Source organism: Chelonia mydas, chromosome 1 (genome assembly GCF_015237465.2).
Source record: "Chelonia mydas isolate rCheMyd1 chromosome 1, rCheMyd1.pri.v2, whole genome shotgun sequence".
In the NCBI taxonomy this organism is placed as follows: Eukaryota; Metazoa; Chordata; order Testudines; family Cheloniidae; genus Chelonia; species Chelonia mydas.
In genome coordinates this window covers 265252782-265277436 of record NC_057849.1, presented here as the reverse complement: position 1 = coordinate 265277436, position 24655 = coordinate 265252782, and the positions used below count along the sequence as shown (strand labels likewise).

The following is a 24655-nucleotide window of genomic DNA, read 5'->3' as shown; positions in this document are numbered from 1 at the left end:
ACTTGTTCACATGGTGGGGAACACTGTCCACAGATCTGTTCACCACTTACCAGAACAAAAAGTGTCCATGATACTGTCCCAGGGTGTGGATCAGACAGCACTATCTGGGCAATGCTCTCCTCGTTCCATGGGACAAGGGCCTTCTTTATGCCTTCCCTCCGTTTCTTCTTCTGCTGAAGGTCCTACTAAAGATAAAGAGGGAGGGAGCTTATGTAATTTTGATTGCTCCCACGTGGCCAAGACAGACCTGGTACCCTTACCTGATGCAGCTCACGACGTGCCCATGGATCTCCATTCTGGCCACTCCACACTGTCTCTCAGGACAAAGAGTGTACCATGCATCCCAACCTGGGGATCCTCCACCTCAAAGCATGGATCTTATGTGGTTCCAGCACCTAGAGAGCTCCTGCTCAAAGGAAGCACAGGAGGTTCTACTGCACAGTAGAAAGTCCTCCACACAACACACTTACCTGCAGAAATGGTCCAGGTTCCAGATTTGGTGCATGTCCCAACAAATCTCTCCAGTGTCAGCAACTCTTCCACATATTCTGGAATATGCTCTAACCCTTAAAAAAAAAAAAATCGGGATTATCCCTGAGCTCTTTCAGGGCCCACCTAGCAGCTATCACGGCATTTCACTAACCTGTAGAGGGGTACTTAGAACTCTTGCACCCAACCACTAAAAAGTTCCTTAAGGGAATAACAAACCTCTTCCCTCAACCTCGGCTTTCTACTCCCTAGTGCTGAAGGGGCTGACCAGGCCCTCCTTTGACCCTATGGCCACCCGTTCACTAGCATAGATGGAAACAGTTTTTCTGATAGCAATTACCTCGGCTAGAAGAATACGAAAAATAGCTGCTCTGATGGCGCATCCCCCATACACTGTTCTTCCCAGATAAGATTACTCTCAGACTGCATCCAAGGTCCATCCCTAGAGTGACCTACTCATTTTACATGAATCAGTCTATACCTCTTCCCGCTTTCTACCCCAAGCCTCACCGAGACAATAGGGAGACCATACTACATACGTTAGAAAAGTCCTTGCATTCTAGCTCGATAGGACAAAAGCCTTCAGGAAGTTCCCTAGGCTATTCCTCTCTATGGCAAAAAGGTCTAAGGGCTCAGTGATATCAGCCCAAAGACTCTCCAAGTGGATCTCGACTTGCATCAGACAGTGCTACCAAATTCGAAACATGACCCCTCCAGATTCGGTCTGTACACATTTCATGAGATCGATCTTCTCATCTGTCGCCTTCTTTAAGAAATCTGAAGAGCGGTGACATGGGCATCAACACCTTCGCAGAACATTATGTGACTCTGCCTTTGATGCCATCTTTGGCACCACAGTACTATCATCTGTAACTAACCTGACTCCGAAGTCCCAAGGAGTACTGCTTGGAAGTCTCCTACAGCAGAGCACCCATAGGGGCACTAGTCAAAGAAGAAGTTACCTTCTGCAGTAACTATGGTTTTTCGAGATGTGTGTGCTATGGATGCTTCACTATCCGCCCTCCTCCCTCTACTTTGGGGTTCTCACTTATGACTCTGTGGTAGAGAAGGAACTGAAGATGGTTAGCCCACATACGCTGGCTAGCCTCATGGCACAGAACAAGGAGAGACAGCGCATATACGGGCCCAACGGACACTGCTACCAAAGTTCTTCAATCAGCAGTGCAAGGGCACAGACACACCTACAGTAGAGCACCCATAGGGACACATCTCAAAGAACCATTGTTACTGCACAAGGTGAGTAACTTCTTCTTTGGTACCACAGAAGTCCCATGGAAGAAGGACAATTTCTCCTCTCAATTGTGTGAAGACTTTGTCAGTCTTCTTAGAACCCACTTGTGTTTTACCCCCGAAGTGCTGCCTGGCTCTCTTAATTGGCCAAATGGGCACACCTGTCCTGGCATAGGAGAGCTGGACCCACTTCAGTTACAGGGACCAGCTACCCTGGGACACTTGCTTTCTTAAATTAAAATGTAGGTTTATCTGAAATCAGCAAGACAAATAAAAATAACTACAAAATTGCAACACAAACTGTCAAAAAGGCAAGATATGTATAATTAAAGCAGATACCGTTTCTAATTGTGCAGCCTTAACTTTGAAACTCCAACCTTTCCTCACATTGAATTAAGGCTGTGATTTTAACAGGACTTTAACAGCTTCTGAATAATCATTTAAACTTATTATTCCTGTGAATTGTTTTTGATGGTCTCTTGCATATGTGCTGGAACTAGGAGTGCTGCCACACCCCCTGGCTTGAGGTGGTTTCCATCATATATGGGGTTTACAATTTGGTTCAATGGCTCTCAGGACCTCCATTACACAAATTGTTCCAGCACCCTGGTCTGTTGTGAGTATAGGAGATAATCAGAAATGCTTCTTGACAAAATCCCTGAGTAGTTATTAAGCATTTGACACCTATGCAAGAGACAGAGGAAAGAAAGCAAGACACTGAAAAAAGGAAAGAAGTAAGGATCAGATTTTGATTAATTCATGTCTGGAGACTTGTTCTCTTTTTAGTGTAACTATTAATTGATTTGCTTTATTATTCAGTTAAATGGAATATGTGGCCATCAATCATATTTCTGTACAGTTGACCATTAATTTAAAAAAAACACTAGTTTTACAGACAGTGTTCTGAGTGTTTGGTGCACACAATTGGTCTGTTCTCTAAAACAAACAGAATGCAGTACATAGATGCTGGTAGAATGAACTACTGCCTCTGGAAAATATGATGAAATCTACATCAGCCATTAGGTATAATATGCATACAGGAATAGGACAAGAGCAGTCATGTTTCCTGCTTTGAATATAGATGTCTTGGCTTTTCCTCAGCATTTATACAGCAGTAGGATATTATTAGTGTTTGTCAATAAAAACAGACATCATGGATGGATCTCAAATCAGTAAAATATATAGGTGGATTTAAACATTACAAATACATATATATTTTAAAACAATATACAGTATGTGAAAAGCAGTTCCTTTCCTGTCAAGTTCAGGATTCTATGTTTCAACAGCAGGAACCGATGACCTCACAAACATCTAACAATGTAGGAAAGCATTGTGCTTTAGTGTAAGTGATGTGCCCAATTGCAGGGGAAAAACTGAAAGTCTTGGCAGGTAAGTAAAAGGGAAGTGATATCTAGATACAATAGTATGTGTTCTTTTTCCTGGATGCCAAAAATGTTTAAAGAATGTAATATCCTCTAACTAATTGTTTTTCTGCTTTGTGATAGAAAAAACAGCTATTGTTCTGCTCTCAGTAAGAGCTATTTATATACTGTTCTGTAGAACACTTTTCTATTAGGATAATCTTCCACCTATGCAAAAAATGTAATCAATTTAAAATACTCAAAAGTAGTTAATGCAATGAGAAAGTAAGACATGTGTTTATTCACATAAAGTATTTTTTTTTAGGTTTCTTGGGCTCAATTCAAAGTTTGATTTGCAGACCTCATGTGTAAAAAGGATTCTTTTACCTCATTGAGAAAGAAGGACCACCTTCATCTTTGAATGAATGATAGCAGGAAATAGCAATGAGGAAGATTGTCCTTTTAAGAAAAAAGCTAAATGTTTTTCTTCTCTCTGGTAGATTCTACAAGTGACTCCACAGATCTTGAATTTTAGTTTAGAGGTCCCCAGGGAGTCTTCACATCCTAGCCACCATCTAGTACAGTGGAAGGCAAACTACCGCCCACGGGATACAACCCATCAGGGCTTTCAATCTGGCCCGCAGGATTGTCAGTCCGTGGTGCAGCGGAGCTAAGGCAGGCTCCGCTGCCCTGACCCCACACTACTCCCAGAAGTGGCCAGCACCATGTCCCTGTGGCCCCTGGAGAGGAGGGGAGGGCAGAGGGCTCCACGCGCTGCCCTTGCTGCAGGCACCCCCCCCCCCCCCCCGCAGCTCCCATTGGCTGGAAATGGGGAACCGCAGCCAATGGGAGCTTTGGAGGTGGTACCCACAGGCAAGGGCAGCGCACAGTGGAGCTGCCTGCCCCACCCCACCCCCAGGAGCCACTGCTGGACATGCTGGCCACTTCCCGGAGCAGCGTGGAGCCAGGGCAGGCAGAGAGGTAAGTGGCACTGGGCTGGAGCCTGCATCCCAAACCCCTCCTGCACCCCGAGCCCCTGCCCGGACCCCCTTAGCCCCCTCCCTTGAGCCCCCTGCTGCACCCCTCCTGCACTCCACACCGCTCCTGCACCCCAATCCTGCCCTGAGCTCCTTCCTGCACACCACACTCCCTCCCACACCCCAACCCTCTGCCCCAGCCCTACATTCATGGCCCTGCATACAATTTCCCCACCCAGATGTGGCCCTCGGGCCAAAAAGTTTGCCCACCCGTGATCTAGTAGCTGGTTAGTAACTGGTGGGCTGAACGGCTAATGCTACCTTAGCTCCATCAGAGGCACGGCTTATAGGAGTCCTGACTGGAGGAGCACCCAGGTCTATCAATTGATCTGGCTGGGCTCTTTAAGCCAGAAGGAGGCACAGGAAATTGTGCAGCAAGGTGAATTTTTGGGTGGCTGCTTTATTGGATTCTGCCTTCTTACCTGACTCCTGCTTTTCTGGTTCTTACCTTCCTCCTGATCCCTGCCCCTGATTTCTGACCCTTGGCTTGACAGCTGACTCTGGCTCTGACCTCTGGCACCACTCCTCTGATCAGCAACTCTGATTGCCTAAGACCCGGTCATGACAGGGGTCTTATCTCCACTAGTAATTTGCCCAGACTTCAGCAACTGATGATTAACCACTGGTATATTTGCACTCATGCCCAAATGTAGACAAGGGAAACTATTTGTAGTTGTGAAGCTTACCCCAATGTCATGCAGGAGTAAGCTCCAAAAATGCAAATTGCAGCTTTGTCTACAAGACTTTGCAACAGTGCAGCTACAGTTTTCTAGCCAACCACCAATTACTGGAATTGGGGCAAATTCCCAATAGGTCTTAGCCCTTGGTAGATTGGATGAATGGACTATCACCTATTTCCCCAAAACCTCTGTTTATCCACTTTTTTTTTACCATTTTTCCTTCTTTGTTCATTGTCCTCTGTACTTGTTGCTATTTTTTTTTACATTACTTACTCTTCAGGTTCCCACTTAAGTAACTTTACAAATCACTTTACAAATATAAGATTGAGAATGTGGTTCATTATCATCTTATTTGTTATGTTATTGGACTTATTTTGCTCATATACTGGCTATTTTATATCTTTTCAGCAGGGTGAGTGAATTTTTTGTTGTACCAGGTTTTGCTACTAGATCTGAACTCATTTTTTTCACCTCAAAGTTTTTTGGGGATGGTGATGGGGAAGGGGAATAGAGGGACGCTTGCAGTTGAAGGAAACAAGTTCCAGCTCTGAGATGCTTCATTCCTTTATCTCTTTTATAGAGCCCAATCTAGTCCCCCATTTAAATCAATAGTCTTTCCACTGAGTTTGGTGGGAGTCGGATCAGTGAGGAAGACGGAGGGAAGAGGAGCTATTTCTGCCCCAGTGGGAAAACAGGTAGCTGTGTAAAACATTCCCTTTATTTCTTTTCTGTTGAGGCTACAGCTAAGAAATGCTGCCCGGTTTCTGCTTTTCCTTTTCAAAAACTGAGTGGGATAGTATAGAATAGGAAGATTAAATGGAAGGGGGAAAGAGACTGATGTTCCTCCTTCATTTATCTTATTTTGCATGTAGGAGAATGGGACATGAGTGCCCTGGGAGGAATATGAGACCCAAACACCCAAAGATGTAGAGTTGGGTATCTCGCACAAGGCAATAATTGCATGCAAAATTACAGTCTACTTTCTGAATCAATTAGAAATGCCATGAGTTAGGCTTCCAAAACTAGTTGCATAGTTGCCAACTCTCAAAATATTTTGTGGATTTTTTTCTAGTTTCCTATTATCTCAACTTTTGGCAATAAACTTGTGAATTTTCCCTTATTCAAAATGGTTACCATCTTTTGTTACATTTAATGGGGCTGAAATAAAACTGTCCTCAGTCAAGATGGCTACCATTTTCCTACAGTTTGAAAGTAAGTCTGTTCACTAACTTCCATTGTTCACGGTTAGACTGTTGCCAGGGTGTCCTGAGGGAAGATGGCTGCCATTTTATGGTTATGAGGCTAGACAGGAAACTATGAGTGGACTGGGGAATAGGGGGAGCAGAAGAGAGGACGAAGGGAATTGGGTAATGTAGAGAGCAGGAGAGAGGCTAAACAGAAGCAGGAAGAAATTGAAAGGGTGCTGGGACAGGTGGAAATCAGAAGATGGGTACAGGAAGGAGGGAATGGTGTGCAGGGTATGTTGGAGGGAGAATGAGCTCGTGCAGAAAAGTATATGGAGCAGGGAAGAGAGTGAGGTGGGTGTAGGGGAATGTAGGTTGCAGAAGGGAGGCTCAGAGTGTTCAAGGCAACAATTGGGATAGGAGGAAACTAAGGGGCTATGGAAATATAGGGAGAAGAGAAGTTTATTGCAGAGGAAAGTGGGGAGCAGAAGGAGAGAAGAGGTGCAAGGGGAGATGAGTATAGAAGAATAGCAGTGGAAAAGAATCTGAGGGATAGGATACTGTAAAGAGAAATTGTGGGGATAGGTGAGTGTACAGGTTGAGCTGAGCATGGGAAACTTAGGGGGCATGGAGGAGAATGTGAGTGGGTAGAAGCCTGGGTGAGGTAAAAAGAGAGGGACACATATGATAGTGATAGAGGAAGGAGACAGATGGCAGCTTCCCTCAGCAGGGTTAGGAGAAGGGAAAGGAAGGCCCCCTCTGAGCAGCCAACAGGGAAACTTACATTTCTGCATGTGCATTTAAGGTTGAATTTTGAACCTGAAATGATCAAACACTTTGGGAGTGGGTTGGCTTTCCCCTAAAGACTCAAAAAACAGAAGGTAAATTAAAATAACCCCCTCCATCCACCCACACTATTCTGTGTTAAAATTCCCTGCGTTTTAAGCTAATCATGATTTTGGGGAGTCTGACTCATTATTTTAAACATTTGGAGTTTGCAACACTGTTTGCACTGTCTGATCTACTCAATAAGAGCCAGATCCTGTTTTCCATTGGACTTCAAAGGAGAAAGACCAAACTCTAACAAAATATTCTGTCCCTTCCCAAAATTATGGGTAGTGAAATACCTCTAAAAGCCAGCTGATGAGACTGTGTAGTAATTACATATTACTAGCAACAGAAGACAATTGATTAAACTAAATTGGAATATATAGAATACTTATGAACCTGACCTAGTATAAATAATAAAGTACATCTTGAACAGATCATTGTTACAGATGTTAAGAAACAATCACCCACATAAATTCCAACCTGGGTATCTGTAGAATTCTTCCATGATCTCTTTTTTGTGTACAACTTTCTAGTTAGCTTTGCCAAATTGTTGATCGATCAACTACTGTTTTTTTTAAATCAAGCACGGAATTTTTCAAGGTCTGGTTCTGCACAATGTAAGGTAACTAGACCTAAAAAAAGAAAGAAGCAGGAATGTCACCATGCCCCACATACCTGTTACTTGTCAGTTGTAGATGCTAGCTTCTGCCACAAAAGTATAATAAAATTAAATGCTGGGTTTTGTTTAATGTATTTATTTGTACTTTACCGTTTACTGTTCTCCTCTTTAAGCTCTGTTGTTCACTTCACATTTTATGCAACTGTGGAATTCTTGATGGTCATGAAGATATTCATAACACACATGCTGTACATGTAATTATATATAGCTTTTAAAATCAAACATTCTATTGACACTTTTGTAAAGTAACAAATTAAAGGTTTTGCTCCTAGCTACTTATGTGATTTACAGTATAGAAATGAATTTAAAACAATTTATAGAAAATACTGAATTTAAGATTCCAATGAAAAGGAAGAAGACTACAATAGTAATAAACAGATCAATTAAATAAAGAGGGATAAGAAAGGGAAGTATTACTGAAGATTCTATATTAGCATCCTTTCATATCCCTTGCATTCTAATTCAATGTTTTTGTTCCAAATCTTTTTTCTCATGTTTCATTAAAACTGTTTAGTTTGCCTGCAGACAGATTCTCCATAGAAACAGCTGTATCTTAGTAACATACCAAGAATAGAGTGAAGGGAGTTGTGATATATGGTACAGCTGTATATGCTATCTTTTTAAAGAGAATTTTGTGTTTGTTAAAGGTCCTGGATTGACAACCCTATAGACTGTAGTTCTCTGTCTACAGTGTAAGCCGCTGCCTTGCAACATGCCTGAACACTTTCTGAATGAACTTCTAGGGGTGAGATATAGGTCATTTCTAGGACCCTACCAAATTCATGGCTGTGAAAAATGTGTCATGGACCATGAAATCTGCTCTCCACCATGAAATCTGGCTATTGTAGGTGGCTCGAGGTATTGCCACCCTTACTTCTGTGCTGTGTTCAGAGCTGGGTGGCTGAAGAGTGTAGAGTGGCAGCTGTTGGCAGGGTGCCCAGCTCTGAAGGCAACGCCACCGCCAGCAGCAGCACAGAAGAAGTGAGGGTGCCATGGTATGCGGGAGGGGGGGCTGGCCTTATGGGTGGGTGATGTGGGCAACCACGCAGGGTGCCATGGACGGGCAGGGGGCACCGTGATCACAGGTAGCCCCTTTAACCCCCAAGTGTTGGGCCCAGAGTTGGGGAGGGGCAGGGCTGGGGTTGCCCCAGCTAGGGGCTCCTACCTTGCACCAGGCTCCAGCAGCTAATCCCGGCTGGGCTGGGGAGAGATGGGACTTCCTCTTTCCTTGCACAGGCCACTTCCAAGACCAGGTCAGACCCACCTCCAGGAACCCTCTCCTGGCTGCAGGAAGCTCTGCTGCTGCTGCCTGAGAGTCCAGCTTTGAAGGCGCAGCTGCCTCTAAGAGCAGAGCAGAAGTAAGAGTGGCAATACTGCATTCCCCCTACAGTAGCCTGGACACCACCCCACACAACCCCCTTTTGGGTTGGGACCCCCAGAGTTACAACATTGGGGCATTTCAGATTTAAATATCTGAAACTGTGAAATGTACTAAAATGGGCCATGAATTTGGTAGGGCCTTAGTAATTTCTGTGCCTGTTTAATCCATGGCCTCTTTCAGGAGAATGTCACTGACATTGATGAAAGTGACACTGAAGTGTAAAAATATAATCAGGAAGGCTAAAAAAGAATTTGAAGAACAGCTAACCGAAGACTCAAAAAGTAATAGCAAAATTCTTTAAGTACATCAGAAGCAGGAAGCCTGCTAAACAATCAGTGGGGCTACAAGACAATTGAGATGCTAAATGAGCACTCAAGGATGATAAGGCCATTGCGGAGAAACTAAATGAATTCTTTGCATTGGTCTTCACGGTTGAGGATGTGAGGGAGACTCCCAAACCTGAGCCATTCTTTTTAGGTGACAAATCTGAGGAACTGTCCCAGACTGAGGTGTCCTTAGAGCAGGTTTTGGAACAAACTGATAAACTAAACAGTAATAAGTCACCAGGACCAGATGGTATTCACCCAAGAGTTCTGAAGGAACTCAGATGTGAAATTGCAGGACTCCTAACTGTTGTCTGTAACCTATCATTTAAATCAGATTCTGTACCAAACGACTGGAGGATAGCTAAAGTGACACCAATTTTTAAAAAGGTGTCCAGAGGTGACCCTGTCAATTACAGGCCGGTAAGCCTGACTTCAGTACCAGGCAAACTGGTTGAAAATACACTAAAGAACAACACTGTCAGACACATAGATGAACATAATTTTGGGGGGGAATACTCATAGTTTTTGTAAGGGGAAATCATGCCTCACCAATCTACTAGAATTTTTTGAGGGGGTCAACAAGCATGTGGAGAAGGGGGATCCAGTGGATATAGCGTACTTAGATTTTCAGAAAGCCTTTCACAAACTCCCTCACCAAAGGCTCTTAAGCAAAGTAAGCAGTCATAGGATAAGAGGGAAGGTTCTCTCATGGATAGGTAACTGGTTTAAAGATAGGAAACAAAGGGTAGGAATAAATGGTCAGTTTTCAGAATGGAGAGAGGTAAATAGTGGTATCCCCCAGGAGTCTGTACTGGAATCAATTCTATTCAACATATTCACAAATTATTTGGGAAAAGGGGTAAACAGTGAGGTGGCAAAATTTGCCGATAATACAAAACTACTCAAGATAGTTAAGTCCCAGGCAGATTGCAAAGAGCTACAAAAGCATCTCTCAAAACCGGGTGACTGGGCAACAAAATGGCAGATGAAATTCAATGTTGATAAATGCAAAGTAATGCCCATTGGAAAACATAATCCCAACTATACATATAAAATGGGGTCTAAATTAGCTGTTACCACTCAAGAAAGAGACCTTGGAGTCATTGTGGATAGTTCTCTGAAAACATCCACTCAGTGTGCAGTGGCATTCAAAAAAGTGAACAGAATGTTGGGAATAATTAAGAAAGGAATAAGACAGAAAATATCATATTGCCTCTATATAAATCCATGCTATGCCCAAATCTTGAATACTGCATGCAGATGTGGTCACCCCATCTCAAAAAAAGACATATTGGACTTGGAAAAGGTTCAGAAAAGGGCAACAAAAATGATTAGGGGTACGGAATGACTTCCGTAAGAGGAGAGATTAATAAGACTGGGACTTTTCATCTTGGAAAAGAGACGGCTTTGGAAGAATATGATAGAGGTCTATAAAACCATGACTGGTGTGGAGAAAGTAAATAAGGAAGCGTTATTTAATGCGTCTCATAACACAAGAACTAGGGGCCACCAAATGAAATAGGCAGCAGGTTTAAAACAAACAAAAGTATTTTTTCCACACATTTCACAACCTGTGGAACTCCTTGCCAGAGGATGTTGTGAAGGCCAAGACTATAACAGGGTTCAAAAAAGAGCTAGGTAAGTTCATGGAGGATAGGTCCATCAATGGCTATTAGTCAGGATGGGCAGGGATGGTGTCCCTAGCCTCTGTTTGACAGAAGCTGGGAATGGGCGACAGAGGATGGATCATTTGATGATTACCTGTTCTGTTCATTCCCTCTGGGGCACCTGGCATTGGCCACTGTCGGAAGGCAGGATTCTGGGCTAGATGGACCTTTGGTCTGACCCAGTATGGCCGTTCTTATGAAAGGTTTCATAACCCATTGCCACTCCTTTAAACCATACTTCCTGTCCCCTAAGCAAAGGAAGATAGAAGGCAGAAGATTCTGAACGTGAACCTCTAGCTCAGTAAGTGGTGTAGCATGGAGGGGTTTGGTTTTGTGGAATATTGGTCCACCTTCTATGGGGTGAGGGGGCTGTATAGTTTGGATGGCTTCTACCTCAGTAGAAGGGGGGGCTAATCTACTTGGGGGCAGGCTTGATATAGTAGTCAGAAGGGTGTTAAACTGATAACAGAAGGGGAGTGTAAAAAGAGAAGATATGAGCACTCAGCACAAAATCAAGATTTGAGAGCAAAATTAATCAAGGAGCCAAAGGACAAGAAGAGAAGAAGTTCTTTCATTGCCTATAAACCAACGCCGGGAGCCTGGGTAACAAACAAGAGGAACTGGAATTGTTTATTTGTGAGCATAAATTTGATCTAGTTGGTATTACTGAAACCTGGTGGGATGATTTTCATGACTGGAATGTTAAACTCAATTGTTATAACCTATTTAGGAAGGATTGAGTGGGCAAAAGGGGAGGGGAAGTGGCACTGTGTGTCAAAAATGACATTACCTGTTTCTGAGTCACTGATAACTCAGAAGAAAATCTTAAATGTTTATGGATCAGTGTCCTAATGGATAAAGCACAAGATAGGCAACACCAACTAATACCCTACAGACCAACAAATCACATCAGGGAACTAGATAACTGGCTCCTTATGCCCCTATCTGTGATGTGTAGGGGAAAAAACTGTAATCATGGGGTACTTCAATTTGAATGACATACTGGAGGTCTCATTTTGCCAGGACTAAAACATCCTTGGAATTTCTAAATGTTATAGATGACAATTTCCTATCTTAAAAAGTGTTGCACCCTACACAGAGGAATTTCACATTAGACCTCATCTTGCCAGATAAAGAGGAATTGATTACAGAACTAAAGAGGTACAAGTGATCATGACTTGGTCACATTTATAATGTGCAAACAGAATAAAACACAGACCAGTGGTATATATGCTTGGTGCTTTAAAAGCGCCAATTTCACAAACCTGAAAACAATTATGAGCCAAATTAGATGGGAGGAGGAATCTAATCAGAAAAATGTGAAAGATACTTGGGAACTGTTTAAGAACATTTTACCAGATTCCCAAAGAGCCATAATACCACAATCAAGGAAGAAGACTGTATTGGTTAAAGTAAGATCTGGTGTAGAGGAGAAGTAAAGATAGCTAAAAGAATTAATAAATATATAACAAATGGAAGAAAAGGGAAGTGGATAGTAATGAATCTAAATCAGAAGCTAGGAATCATAGAAAACTGATAAGGGAAGCAAAGGGATACAAGGCAAAATCTATGTCTAGCAGAGTTAAGGACAATAAGATGGCATTTTTGAAGTATATTAGGAACAAAAAGAATCCTAACAGTGGTCCATTACTAGATGAAAATTGTAGAATTATGAAGAATAATGTAGAAAAGACAGAAGAGCTCAATAAATATTCTGTGTTTGGGGGAATACATATGATATAATATCATTTGATAAAACTCTTCAATCCACTTGTATCTCAGTAAAAAGGATAAATAGCAGCTACTAAAATTAGACACTTAAATCAGCAAGTATGCATAACTTGCATCCAAGAGTTTTTAGAGAACTGGCTGGAGAGCTTTCTGGACCATTAGTGTTGATTTTCAATAAGTTTTGGAACACCAGAGAAGTTCCAGAAGACGTTGAGAAAGCTAGTGTTGTGCCAGTATTTGAAAAGAGTACACAGGATGGCCCAAGTAATTATAGATTTGTCAGTCTGACATCAATCCTGGACAAGATAATGGAGCAGCTGATTTGGGACTTGATTAATAAAGAATTATAGAAGGGTAATATAATTAAAGCCAATCAACATGGGTTTATGGAAAAACAGATCCTGTCAAGCAAACTTGATTTTTTTTTAATGAGATTATAAATTTGGTTGATAAAGGTAATAGTGTTGATCTAATATCCTTGGCCTTCTGCAAGGGATTTGACTTGGTACTGCATGACATTTTGATTAAAAAAATTACAACGATATAAAATTAACATGGCACACATTAAATGGATTAAAAGCTGGCTAACTGATAGATCTCAAAATGTAATTATAAATCAGGAATCATTGAATGGATGTGTTTCTAGTGTGGTCCCACATGGATCAGTTCTTGGCCCTACACTATTTAACATTTTAGGAACAAAGAATATAGGCTATAGTTACACAATGGAAGACTCTAACCTGGGAAGTAGTGACTAAAATATTTGGGGTTCATGGTGGATAATCAGTGGGCATGACCTCCCCATGTGATGCTGTGGGCAAAAAAGTGAATGCAAGCATTGGATGGATAAACAGGGGAATCTTGAGTAGGAGGAGAGAGGTTATTTTACCTCTATACTTTGCACTGGCGCAACCACTGCTGAATACTATGTCCAGTTCTGGCGTCCACAATTTGAGAAGGATGTGGATAAATTGGAGAGGGTTCAGAGAAGAGCCACAATATGATTAAAGGATTACAAAACATGCCTTATAGTGATAGACTCAAGGAGCTCAATCTATTTAGCTTAACAAAGAAAAGGTTAAGGGATGATTTGATTACAGTCTGTAAATACCTACCGGGGGAACAAATATTTAATAATGGGTTCTTCAATCTAGCAGAGAAAGATATAACATGACCCAATGGCTGGAAATCGAAGCGAGATAAAATTTACACCTTATTTTCAGAGTAAATTTTAACAGAGTAATTAACCACTAGAACAATTTATCAAGGGCCGTGATGGATTCTTCATCACTGACAATTTTTAAATCAAGATGAAATGTTTTTCTAAAAGATCTGTTCTAGGAATTATTTTGGGTAAGTTCTGTGGCCTGTGTTATGCAGGAGGTCAGACTAGATGATCACAATTGTCCCTTCTGGCCTTGGAATCTATGAATCTATTTACATTCTGACAATATATAAATTTAGTTAAATTAAATGTTCCTTTGTAACAGTCTGTTGACATGGACAGAGCTCCCAGTATACACAAGGTCTCTGTCAGTGGTAGGGACCTAAGAATGTGTCAGTTCACCAACATATTGATAAACAATTATCTGCCTCCTGGAGTATTCTCATATGTAATGGGGAAAGTTCCTTCTGCTGCATTGCACTCCTCACAGCTTCAGGATCTGTTGCCAATTGTTTAGCATACAGCATTCCAGGAGTGAAAAATAACTTGAGAGAGTTTCAACAGCATTTCATTCAGATGATAGCTCCCCTATTTTTTTATACCTGGAGTAAAGTAGTCTCATAAGGGAGTAATTACTTAGGCTTCATTAAGATATTTCTCCTGTACATGCTGTGTGGTGTTTTTAATTATTGGTAGCAATAGTATTGGATACTTTTTATTATTTTAATTGTATCTATGACAAATGGAAGTAGCATGCTTGAAGGTATGTATCATTTTCAGGAAATGTTGACCTTAAGGAATCCATATAAATTGGTATTGGGTAAGAAATTTTTGCTTTCATTTGGTTGTATGGAATTAAATATTATCTCAAGGAGGTTTCCATCCTATTTATTCTTCCTCAGAGATCATACAGGAGATTAAAACGCTATTTTATGTCACAGAATAAAAGTACTTCTTGCAGATAAGCAGTGGACTGATGGAAATTAGTCTATACAAAACTGCTTTTGCTGTTGACACCAAACTTCCAAGTAACATATTGGGCTACATACTAACTATGCACATCGATGTCTTCATGTTATTTCTTGAGAAATGTATGTGTGACACTGAGCCAGAAAGGGTTAAGCAACCAGCAAGCTGGTTGAACTGAAAGCAACCTTTAGGGACATATTAGAAGATTACTGAAATGGTAAACAGGGCTATTCCTTGTAGATGGTTAGCAAAGCCATGTAAAATAGACTAGAGTTCTTGAAATGTAGGTCTGTATTGTTAGAGGATCAGAAGTAGATACTAATTGTATTGGTCTGTGTTTACCTATATAATGTTAGTAGTTTAACAATGTGATCTAATTATCTTGTAGATGCTAAACTTCTGTTCCTGTCTATAATACTTCATTACTATATTATATTGATTCAGAGATCAAAGGGGATATTAACATTTAGATGGAACATGTGTTATCATTGTCTTTATTTCTCTTTGAAATTTTGCAGTAAACTATGAACTGCTTGAATAGTTAATTGCCTTATGCTAATGAATGCAACTAGTTATCAGAGTATGCCTAAGAAATAGAGATTTACTTCAAAGCATCAATGTACATTACCTATTCTTCATCCAATTAATGCCCGCTGTGATAATTTGCTGCCAAGAGGCTTATCAGATGAACTTCGGCTATAAAAGAACTTTAGGGCCTAATCCTTACCATCTCAGATCTGCTTTTGTCAGGGAAAGTCTAAATCGCAATACTGAGGTTTCCAGGTTTGTCATGGATTAACCCTGTACTTTCTCATGGAAGAATTTGAGCAAACTCTGCACATGGACTGTTTACTGGACTATAACTTTTAAAATTAACTCCAGAAGGATTTTTACAAATCAGCAGCCTCACCATCTCAGCTATGAAAATGACCTAAGAACTTTATTCATATCATATATATATATATATATATATATATATATATATATATATAAAAAACACTTTTAACCACATTAACTCTTCCTTTTCTTTTTCTAATAATCTTAAATTTAGTTAATAAGAATTGCCTCTAAGTGTGTATTTGGGTAAGATCTGAAATATTCATTGACCTGGTAGGTACTGTGTCTGATCTCTAAGGACTGACAGAACTTTATATATGGTGAATAAGGTTTTAAGTAACCCTCATCATATAGACCTTGGCTGTCTGGAGGGGACGAAAAAGCTGGGTTGCTTTAAGGGAACTGGATTTTGGTTTCTTGGCAATCAGTAAGGTATTACAGAAGTTGATTGATTACTGGCTTGGTGAAATCTAATAATAGAATAAACCACCACTTTTAGGGATCATGTGCCCTATTCTTTGGCGTTTATTTAAAATCCACATGCACTCAAAAAATTCTACAGTACCACAGTCAAGCCCTTCTTATCTTAACTTACAGGGCCCTTTCCAACTCTGACCTTCTTACTTACTAACCCCAAACCTAAACCTAAACCTGAGGTTTAGATGCCCAAATCCAAGTTTTGTCTCATGTGCCTGGCCCAATCTGGTAGCTCTGCTCAGAGACCACCTACTAGATCATGTCCCATTCAAACTCCACCCACAGGAAGAGGAGGTGATAGTTCCCACCTGATAACTTTTAGCCCAATGGTCAGAGCACTCATGTGGGATGTGGGAGACTCAAGTTCAATTTTCTCCTTTCTGCCAGAGGGGTAGAAAGGATTTGAACAGCTGTCTCCCACCTTTCAGGAGCATCCTCTAAACACTGAGCTATGGGGTATTCTGATATGGGGCTCTGTTGCAGTTGTTTCACTGTGGATAAATAAATAAAGAGTCATTGAAGCAGGGTGATTGCACTCTGGGCTTCCCACATAGGGCCCTACCCATTCCCATTCTCTCTTTCTGGTCCATCGACTTTTCCTCTGTGGATAAATACATAATTAGTTAGTGGGCCTCTGACAGAGTGCTGGGATCAGCAATTGATGCAGCACTCTGGTCTCTGCAATTACAAAGTAGTTGCTCTGGAGTAGTCCTGATTAGGAAGAGCTGTGCCTAATTGGTGGATTAGTATGGGCTGAGGAGAGCCTAAAAGGCTAATTAGTCCATTACCCAAGAGACAGACAAGGCACAGAAAAGAAGTGATCAGTGGGGAAGAGAGAGGCTGGCAGGCTTTTTGGAGCTGGAACTAGAGCCATCTCTATCTCTCAGGGAGAAAATACCTTAAATCCCCTCTCCTTGGCCAAATGAGCAAAGGATTGTATGCTATTAGAATCCTTACATAGGTGGTAGGGAAACTTTATATAGGTTTGTATAGGTAGTGGAGAGAACACAGTGAAATGATGAGGTGTTTAACCAGAAGAAGGCCTCTGAGTGGTCTGTTGCTTGCAAAGAGACAAGAGTGGGACCTCACCCTGTCATGAGGCCAGAGAGAGAGAGAGACTGATCTGGGTCCCTTTAACCACCACCCGCCCCCACTGAGACTCAGCACATGGCCCAGCAGCCCATTTACACACAGACACACACACTTTCTTTCTCTCCTATTTGGGAATTGCTAAACAGAGATAGGCACCTCCCTGCAGCCCGGACCTATCTCAGAGAGGAATAGGTATCGCACACACCCATCTCATCACACTCTCTCATTGGCTAGTTTAGGTGGCTCCTGGCCTAGCGTGCTTGCTTTTGTGGATCACACTGAAAGGTGCCTATTTCTTCCCATTCACTGTATAGGAAGTCTAGGCACCTAACTCAAGCTTTGCAGATCGCAGTGTTGTTCCTGTGATTTTCTAGGCAACTAAAAGTTAGTTGTTGCAACCCTGACCTTTGCAATCACCTAAGGCCCCATGTGGATCCAGGCTAGAATGTTCTCCCTCAAGGAATCCATAATGTTACTACTGTGATGGAATAGGAGCTTCTCTGTAATAATTTATGACTATTGTATTTTGACCTGATTATTAGGAGCCTTACTGAATAAATATATTGGTTTAGTTTAATATGGGGCTGTAAGAAAAAAACACAACAGGAAGAAGGATGTCTCAAGATACGCCACTTTGCAGCAAACACTTTAGAGCTGTTAAGAGATAATGCCAGAATAGAAAAAGGCTTGGGAAACAGAAGACCAAAAGAATTGTGGCAGGTTTAAAAAAGAAGAGTCTTGGAAGGTGTGGAGATAGCTATTCAGGGAAACAAAGCAGAGGCACCCACTGGGGTGTCAGAAGAAGTTAGGCCTTCCTCAGTTACCTGGATGGTAATCCTTTAGGTAAGACAGATGTGCATATAGATAGTTTGGGGTTTTTAAACTTTTTTCTCTAAATGCTTTTTTCCTACTGTTAGAATAAATACTTTAATTTTTATGACGGCTGTTTAGTCACAGGCTCTTGAAGGGCAGAACTGTAGGCATCCAAACTCTGTTGGACCTGCAGGGTAAGCATGGTTGATATACAAGGTACTGTAGCCCAGGGCCCTGGTCTGAGAGTGGGAAAACTGCAGAATTCCATACCTGGAGAGATGAAGATACAAGGCCTGAAACTTGATGGATGAATTCAGAGAAACCAGGGAAGGGAGAGAATCCAGCTAGCCTTGTAACCAAGACAACTGCCTTCTCCTTCAAATGCTTTCTTAAGATACATTTCTGCTATGAGGCCTACAACAAACCAGCCAATGTTTAAACAGCTATGATGTGTGGGAGTTATGTAAAGTCAACATTTATTTGTTTATCTGTGGTTGCAATTACGAAGTTCCATAATGTGAATAAAAACTGTAGATATCGCATGGTCTTGTTCTCTTTCACTGTGATGGGGTGTGCAAATCCCACATTGGAGAGGAATGGGTCAAGGAGCTGCTTTTGGCTTCACCCTGCCCTACAAAGTCTGAACAGGCTGGAGGATGAGGTTAAAAAGGAGAGCATAGTAGCTCAATGGCAGGTAGCTAATGGAAGTGAGCTAATCTATACTCTGAAGTCCTGTGAAGGAACACCACAGGAGCTCTTGGTGCCTGAGGCCTGGTGAGAATGACCTGATTAAGCCTGCAAACAAGGACTGGTGACTCTTTATAGGTCAAAGACAATCTTTGTGTTTAGTTCTTTATTTTACCCTGTGGGAAGAGAGGGGACTGGTAGCAAGTGATCCAGGGAGGCAGCCACATAGCCTCCCGAGGGTGCAGGACTTATCTGCCAACCATTGCACCTTGGATCAAAGCCTGGTGGAGAGGGTGGGCCTGGGCTCCCCTACCAACCCATAAAGAGGCACAACTATGGAAGTCTATCCCTTGGCAGGCAACCTAATTTGGAGTTAATTTACCATCCCCAAACAGACAGATTAGAGAGAAGTTCAGTCAGACACTGAAGTAATTCATAGCATCAGATCATCACTGTGATGAGTTATTTCCACTGCTGTTATTTGCCACCAGAGAGGCTCTGCAAGCATCTATGGGACTCTCTCCATTTGGGCTGCTATATTGGAAGACAACCTTGTGGGACTTTAGACCTCCTCCAAGAAACATGGGAGGAACAAGGACCAAAGGCAATATATGTGGTACAGTACGTACTCCATCTGTGAGGAAAAGCTTAAGACTCTAGGGGACTTTCTTGGTTTTGTTGGGCCTTCAATAAAGGGCCTATTATAAAGGAGCCCGTCTACAAGAATTTAGATCCATTGACCAGGTACTATTATTGCTGCTGAGTTAGGAATCAAAGTGGCCAAGTGGCAGGGACCATTTGAGATGCGGAGAGGCTAATCGACTATGAAATTCAACAGCTGGTGAAGAAAAAAGGAAACACAACTGTACCACATTAACCTTTTGGAGGCTTGTAATGACCAAGAGGGACTCCTCATAACACCTATCTGCCTGAACCTGAACTAGGACCTCAAGCACTCAAGAGTCCCAATCCATGCCAACAGAAAGCTCAAATACCGCAGTTGATTGGATCTTTTCCCGCAGTACTTTCAACCTTACCAAAGCGGGCTCACCTGGCCCACCATCGCATAGACACAGAACCAGGTCAGCAGGTCTGTGAGAACCCAAACCTGCTCCCATGGAAGATGCAGGATACTGTCTGAAATGTAAATGCAATAATGAAGTTTGATGCCTATCCTATGCCCAAAGATGGATAAGTTGCTAGAAAGGCTGGAAGCTGCCAAGTATGTCTCCACCCTAGACCACACAAAAGCATACTGGCAGAGCCCACTGACCTCTGAGTAAAAAACTGTTCTCCCAGGAGATGGCATACTTGGTGATTGAAAAACAAGCCTTGGTCATGAAATAGGCTGTGTATGCCCTATGATACTATTTGTGGAAATCCCCTTCTCACCAGTAATGGATCATACCCCTCTCTGCTGGTTGTATACCATTAAGGGTGCCAACCCAAGAATTATGTGGTGGTGCCTATCCTTACAACTATACAGTTTTCAGATACTACACTGTGACAGGTGTCGGTCGGTCTTTGTAGCAGGCCTCGGCCCCACCTCCCGGGCGTTGGAGAATTAGCGGGGAGGTGGGCCGGCAAGAGTCAACGGCGCGCCCCTCGGGCAGGGGAGCGCCGGCAAGAGTCAACGGCGCGCCCCTCGGGCAGGGGAGCGCCGGAGTAGGGGAACGCAGGCCCACCCAACTCCACTGCGTTCCAGCCCAGGGCCCTGACAGTGGCGGGAGGCGAAGGTCCCGCCGCTGGGTCAGCGGGCAATCCGCACCCGCTGACCAAACACACCCACCCCACGGTGTAGTTGGGCCCCTGGGCTACTTCCTACCCGGTCTCTCTCAGGCAGGTCGCTCCGGTCCCTCCATCTCCTCCGGGTATTCCACTGCGGGCAGCTCCGGTTCCTCCGGGTATTCCGCTGCAGGCAGCTCTTGAATCTCCATCTCCTCTGGGTAACCCACTGCGGGCAGCCCCGGTTCCTCCGGATAACCCGCTGCGGGCAGCCCCGGTTCCTCCGGATAACCCGCTGCGGGCAGCCCCGGTTGCCACAGGCCTTCCCCCTGGTAAGGCTCCTCCTTGCCCAGGGGTTCGCCTGGGTCAGCAGCAGGCTTGCGAGGGAGCAGCTGGCAGCCTGTGTCTGTCTCCCTCCCTAGTGCTCTCCTCACTGGGCAGAGGGCCCTGCCCTTTGTACTTCCTGTCCCACCCTTCCCCTTCCGGGGATTGGCGGAAGCTTGGCCTGGCCCCGCCCACTCAGGCCCAGAGGGTGGCTCCTTACCCTCTGGTTTGGAGGGGAGCCACACTGGCTCCCTACATACACCAAGCTAAGAGGGCCCACCAAAACATGGATTTTTTTTCTCTCAGAAGGGTGGGGAACTCAGTGCTGATTACAGGACCCAGGATCCTGTTTGGAGGGGCAGGGTATGTGATGGTGTATACAAATCCCACACCGGAGAGGAATGAGTTAAGGAAGTGCTCTGGGACAGATGGCCGCACACTACCAGAAGTGTAAAGCCTGAACAGGCTGAAGGAGAAGCTTACAAACGGGAGTAGAGTAGTTCAGTAGCAGGCAGACCGTGGAGGTCAGCTAATTTAGCTCCTGGGAAGGAACACTGCAGGGGGTCTTGCTGCCTCCGGGCCTGGTGAGAGTGTTCTGATCAAGCCTGCAAAGAAGGACTGCTGACTCTTTATAGGTCAGAGACAATCTTTGTGTTTAGTTCTTTACTTTACCCTGTGGGAAGGGAGGGGACTGGTAGGAAGTGATCCAGGGAAGCAGCCACATAGCACCTGAGGGTGCAGGACTTATCTGCCAACCATTACACTCTGGATCAGAACTGGTGAAGAGGGTGGGCCTGGACTCCCCTACCAGTCCCTAAAGAGGGACAACTACAGAAGCCTATCCCTTGGTAGGCAACCTAACTGGGAGAATGTAGCATTCATGCAAGGTTCATGCACTTGGCAACATTCAGGGCACACCCGGAGTGTTGTGTAGGAGCAGTGCACACACGGCTCCTCTCAAGGGCATGAACTTTGGAATCTCGCCCAGATGACATGAACCGTGGGAAGCCTCCCAGGACTGGGCTCAAGGCCTGAGAGCAAGGAATGCGGTAGATAGAAATTGGTAAATAAGAATATTATACAAAGCCAGTGTATTCCTTTTATCTGTTGGAGTATGTAATGTGCGGGGGGAGAGAGAGAAATAAAGGAGAGGGTGGAAAAGCTGACAGGCAGACCAGCCCGTCGGCAGACCAGCCTGCTTGCTTGCTTAAAGCTTGTCCTGTCTTGTATTTGAACCGCAACAGAAGAAGACACTGAAGATAAATGGGTCCACACCACAAAGCTCTGACCCAAGTGGGAAGCCCAGAATCCCTTACTTAATCCTGAAGACTTCTCCCATTATTGGACTCTTTGTGTATATACCAAAAGGGGTAGACTTGAAAATGTGACCTGCCAGAGAGCTGAATCACTGAAAGGACAGACCACAGCAGGGCAGAGCAGTAGTAAGAAAGGGGAACACCTGGGATGAAATCAACCTGCCACACCCCCACCTGACCACTAGGAAGTACTGGTGGTGAGTGTTCCCCTTTACATCCATGCTTGTTATGTTGCTCATTTTCTTAAATTGTAAGCTTTTGGGTGCAGGGTTCATATCTACCTCTATGTTTGTACAGTAATTAATACAACGAGGGACCTCATCCTGATTGGGGTTTCTGTGTGCAGTGTGTGTGCTGTGCTGCCATAATATGTCACTTATTGTCAAAGTTTAGGCACAGCCTAAAGGCCATTTTACATATGCAGCTCTGAATTGTAGGCATGTTCTGATCAAGTGTTCTGATGGGCATGTCATATTACAAAGACTCATTATTTGGTACAGAGAAGCCAGCTCTCTCCTTGGCTAGCTGTAATTTTTACAGTTTCAGCCTTTCTTCCCCTTTTACCTTGTCAGACAAAGTTAGCGCATATTGAGAGCGGAGAGAAACGGGGAGCCTCTGGAACATATTGCAACAGCCTAAAGCACTTAGCAACAGAGAGAGTGTGGGATGCTGTGACAGCGGCATGTGTGCGGAATCTAGTGATCTCAAGAAGGCAATTAGGGAAAGAAGAGCTTTTACTTTGTTTCTATTTTTTGTAAATTGTGAAGAGGTTTTGCAGTGTAAGGTCACTAAGCACTGAAATTACCATCTCTGTGAAAACCGTATTCTTGATGTGACTGTGCCTCAACCTCATGTGGTAACAGTTACTCAAGGGTATTGAATTTATTCTGAAATTTTCTTCCATACTTCTTGTTTTTCTGAAACCCTTTTGTTGTATGGGATGTAAGGTTAAGTTACTTTTTTTTGTCTATGTCCTGTAGCACAAACTAACAGGATAGTTTTTTTTTAATAAAGAGATGCAATTTACACAGTATTAAGATATGCAACTAACATTATTCTCTTTCTGAATACAGGGAAATCACGAATAGGTAGGCAGGGTAACCACATGTACACATAAGGGTGTTTTAGCAAAGATTCCTACCACTGCTACCACACCTTCAGATGCACAGGTGGAAATCTTTGTGTAGGGGTCTGGTATTTTATCACCACATCAATTAAATGTGAGTATGAGCACTGGTGGGAATTTGCCCAAGTATATATATATATAAAATGCCCAAGTATAGCCAAGGCTATAGTCTGACCTTTCAAGTATGACATTTTGGGGGACAAGAGAGAATAATTCTATTTAGGTCATCTCTTGAACATGAAAAAAGCAGCCTTACACTATGGTGACAAGTACTTCAAAAATTCATGTAATTTATCATCAGTAGTGTTTTATAAAATGGCATTATAAAATCAGAGTTTGAAGAGTGGATGGGATTCTTTCTGTAGGTCTTCACTAGGAGACAACTGCATTGGTTGAGACCCTCTTTAGGCAACGGAAGGCCTCAAGTCCATTAGAAAATCGATATAGTGAAGAGAGTTGTCCATTTAACAGTTGAAGGATAAAAACTGTGATCAGAATTTATTAGCTCATTATACAAAAATGTGAAGAGCCATTTTACAATAGCAATAACAGACTTCATACAGTACAATTTTATGTATACTCATACTAATCCGCTGATTGAAGATACTTGAGTCTTTGGACTCTTGCTTCACAACAAACCTAAATCATGCAACTCTTCAGAATCACTGACTTTTTTTTTTTTTGCTATGCTTACTTCTATACTGTGTATTCATGTATTGATTATATGCTCATGCTGTATCTTACTCATTTTACTAAGATGCACATATGTATGTTTATACACACAAACTTGTTCCACTAAATGCAAAATGAGTGAGAATTTAATCCCCATTCTGCTCTCCGTACCCCTCTCTCTCTGAGTCAGTATCCAAATTCAGCCCTTTTTTGGAGTTTGCTTTTAATATTCACTTACCAACAAAACAGAACTCTCAGCCTAAACTTTCACCTCCATTTGGCTTGTTCCTAGGGTATTCCTCTTCATAATAACTCTGCCTTAATAAGATGCTTAAATCCTTTTTTTACTCATGAGGTGGAGTTAATAGGACTCACCTAGTTTGGTGAGTCAGGAGAAATAAATCTACATTTCTGTACAGGGTACTAGTGCCTGACAATCTTTCGCAACAAGAAAATTGCATCAGTGGCAGTTCATAACAGGTGAGGCACAAAACCTCAAAATAGTTATTTCCATTCATGCCAAATGTATAATTTAAAACGATTAAAAGTTTGCCTTTATAGTTTATTTATACTGAAGAAGCAGCCAGTACATGGGGGAGCTGGTGCCACCCCTGCTGCTGCTACCTAGACCGGCACAGGGGTGTAGCATGAGGCAGACCCAGCGTTTGGCAGTGGTTTCTTATTCACATGCATGGGGCATGGCCTCTGGGTGAGGGGACCAATGAGGTGCAGCCCCCATTCCTGCCCCCTGCAGCCTGGGTTTAATTGCTACACTCCTGCTGTGGCCTCACTAAACAGTGGTTACCTTGTGACGGGTTCGGTCACAGAGACCCCT

At 42.9% G+C, this 24655-nt stretch overlaps 1 long non-coding RNA gene across 1 annotated transcript in view; it reads right to left on the bottom strand.

Moving 5' to 3' along the window:
* LOC119565269 overlaps positions 1 to 24655 on the bottom strand; it is a 33010-nt gene that overhangs the window by 2027 nt on the left and 6328 nt on the right. Inside the window, exons 3-4 of the long non-coding RNA XR_005223896.2 lie at positions 471 to 566; positions 51 to 185 (exon numbers count right to left, since the gene is read on the bottom strand). This is a non-coding gene — a long non-coding RNA (uncharacterized LOC119565269). The remainder of the gene's footprint in view (positions 1 to 50; positions 186 to 470; positions 567 to 24655) is intronic.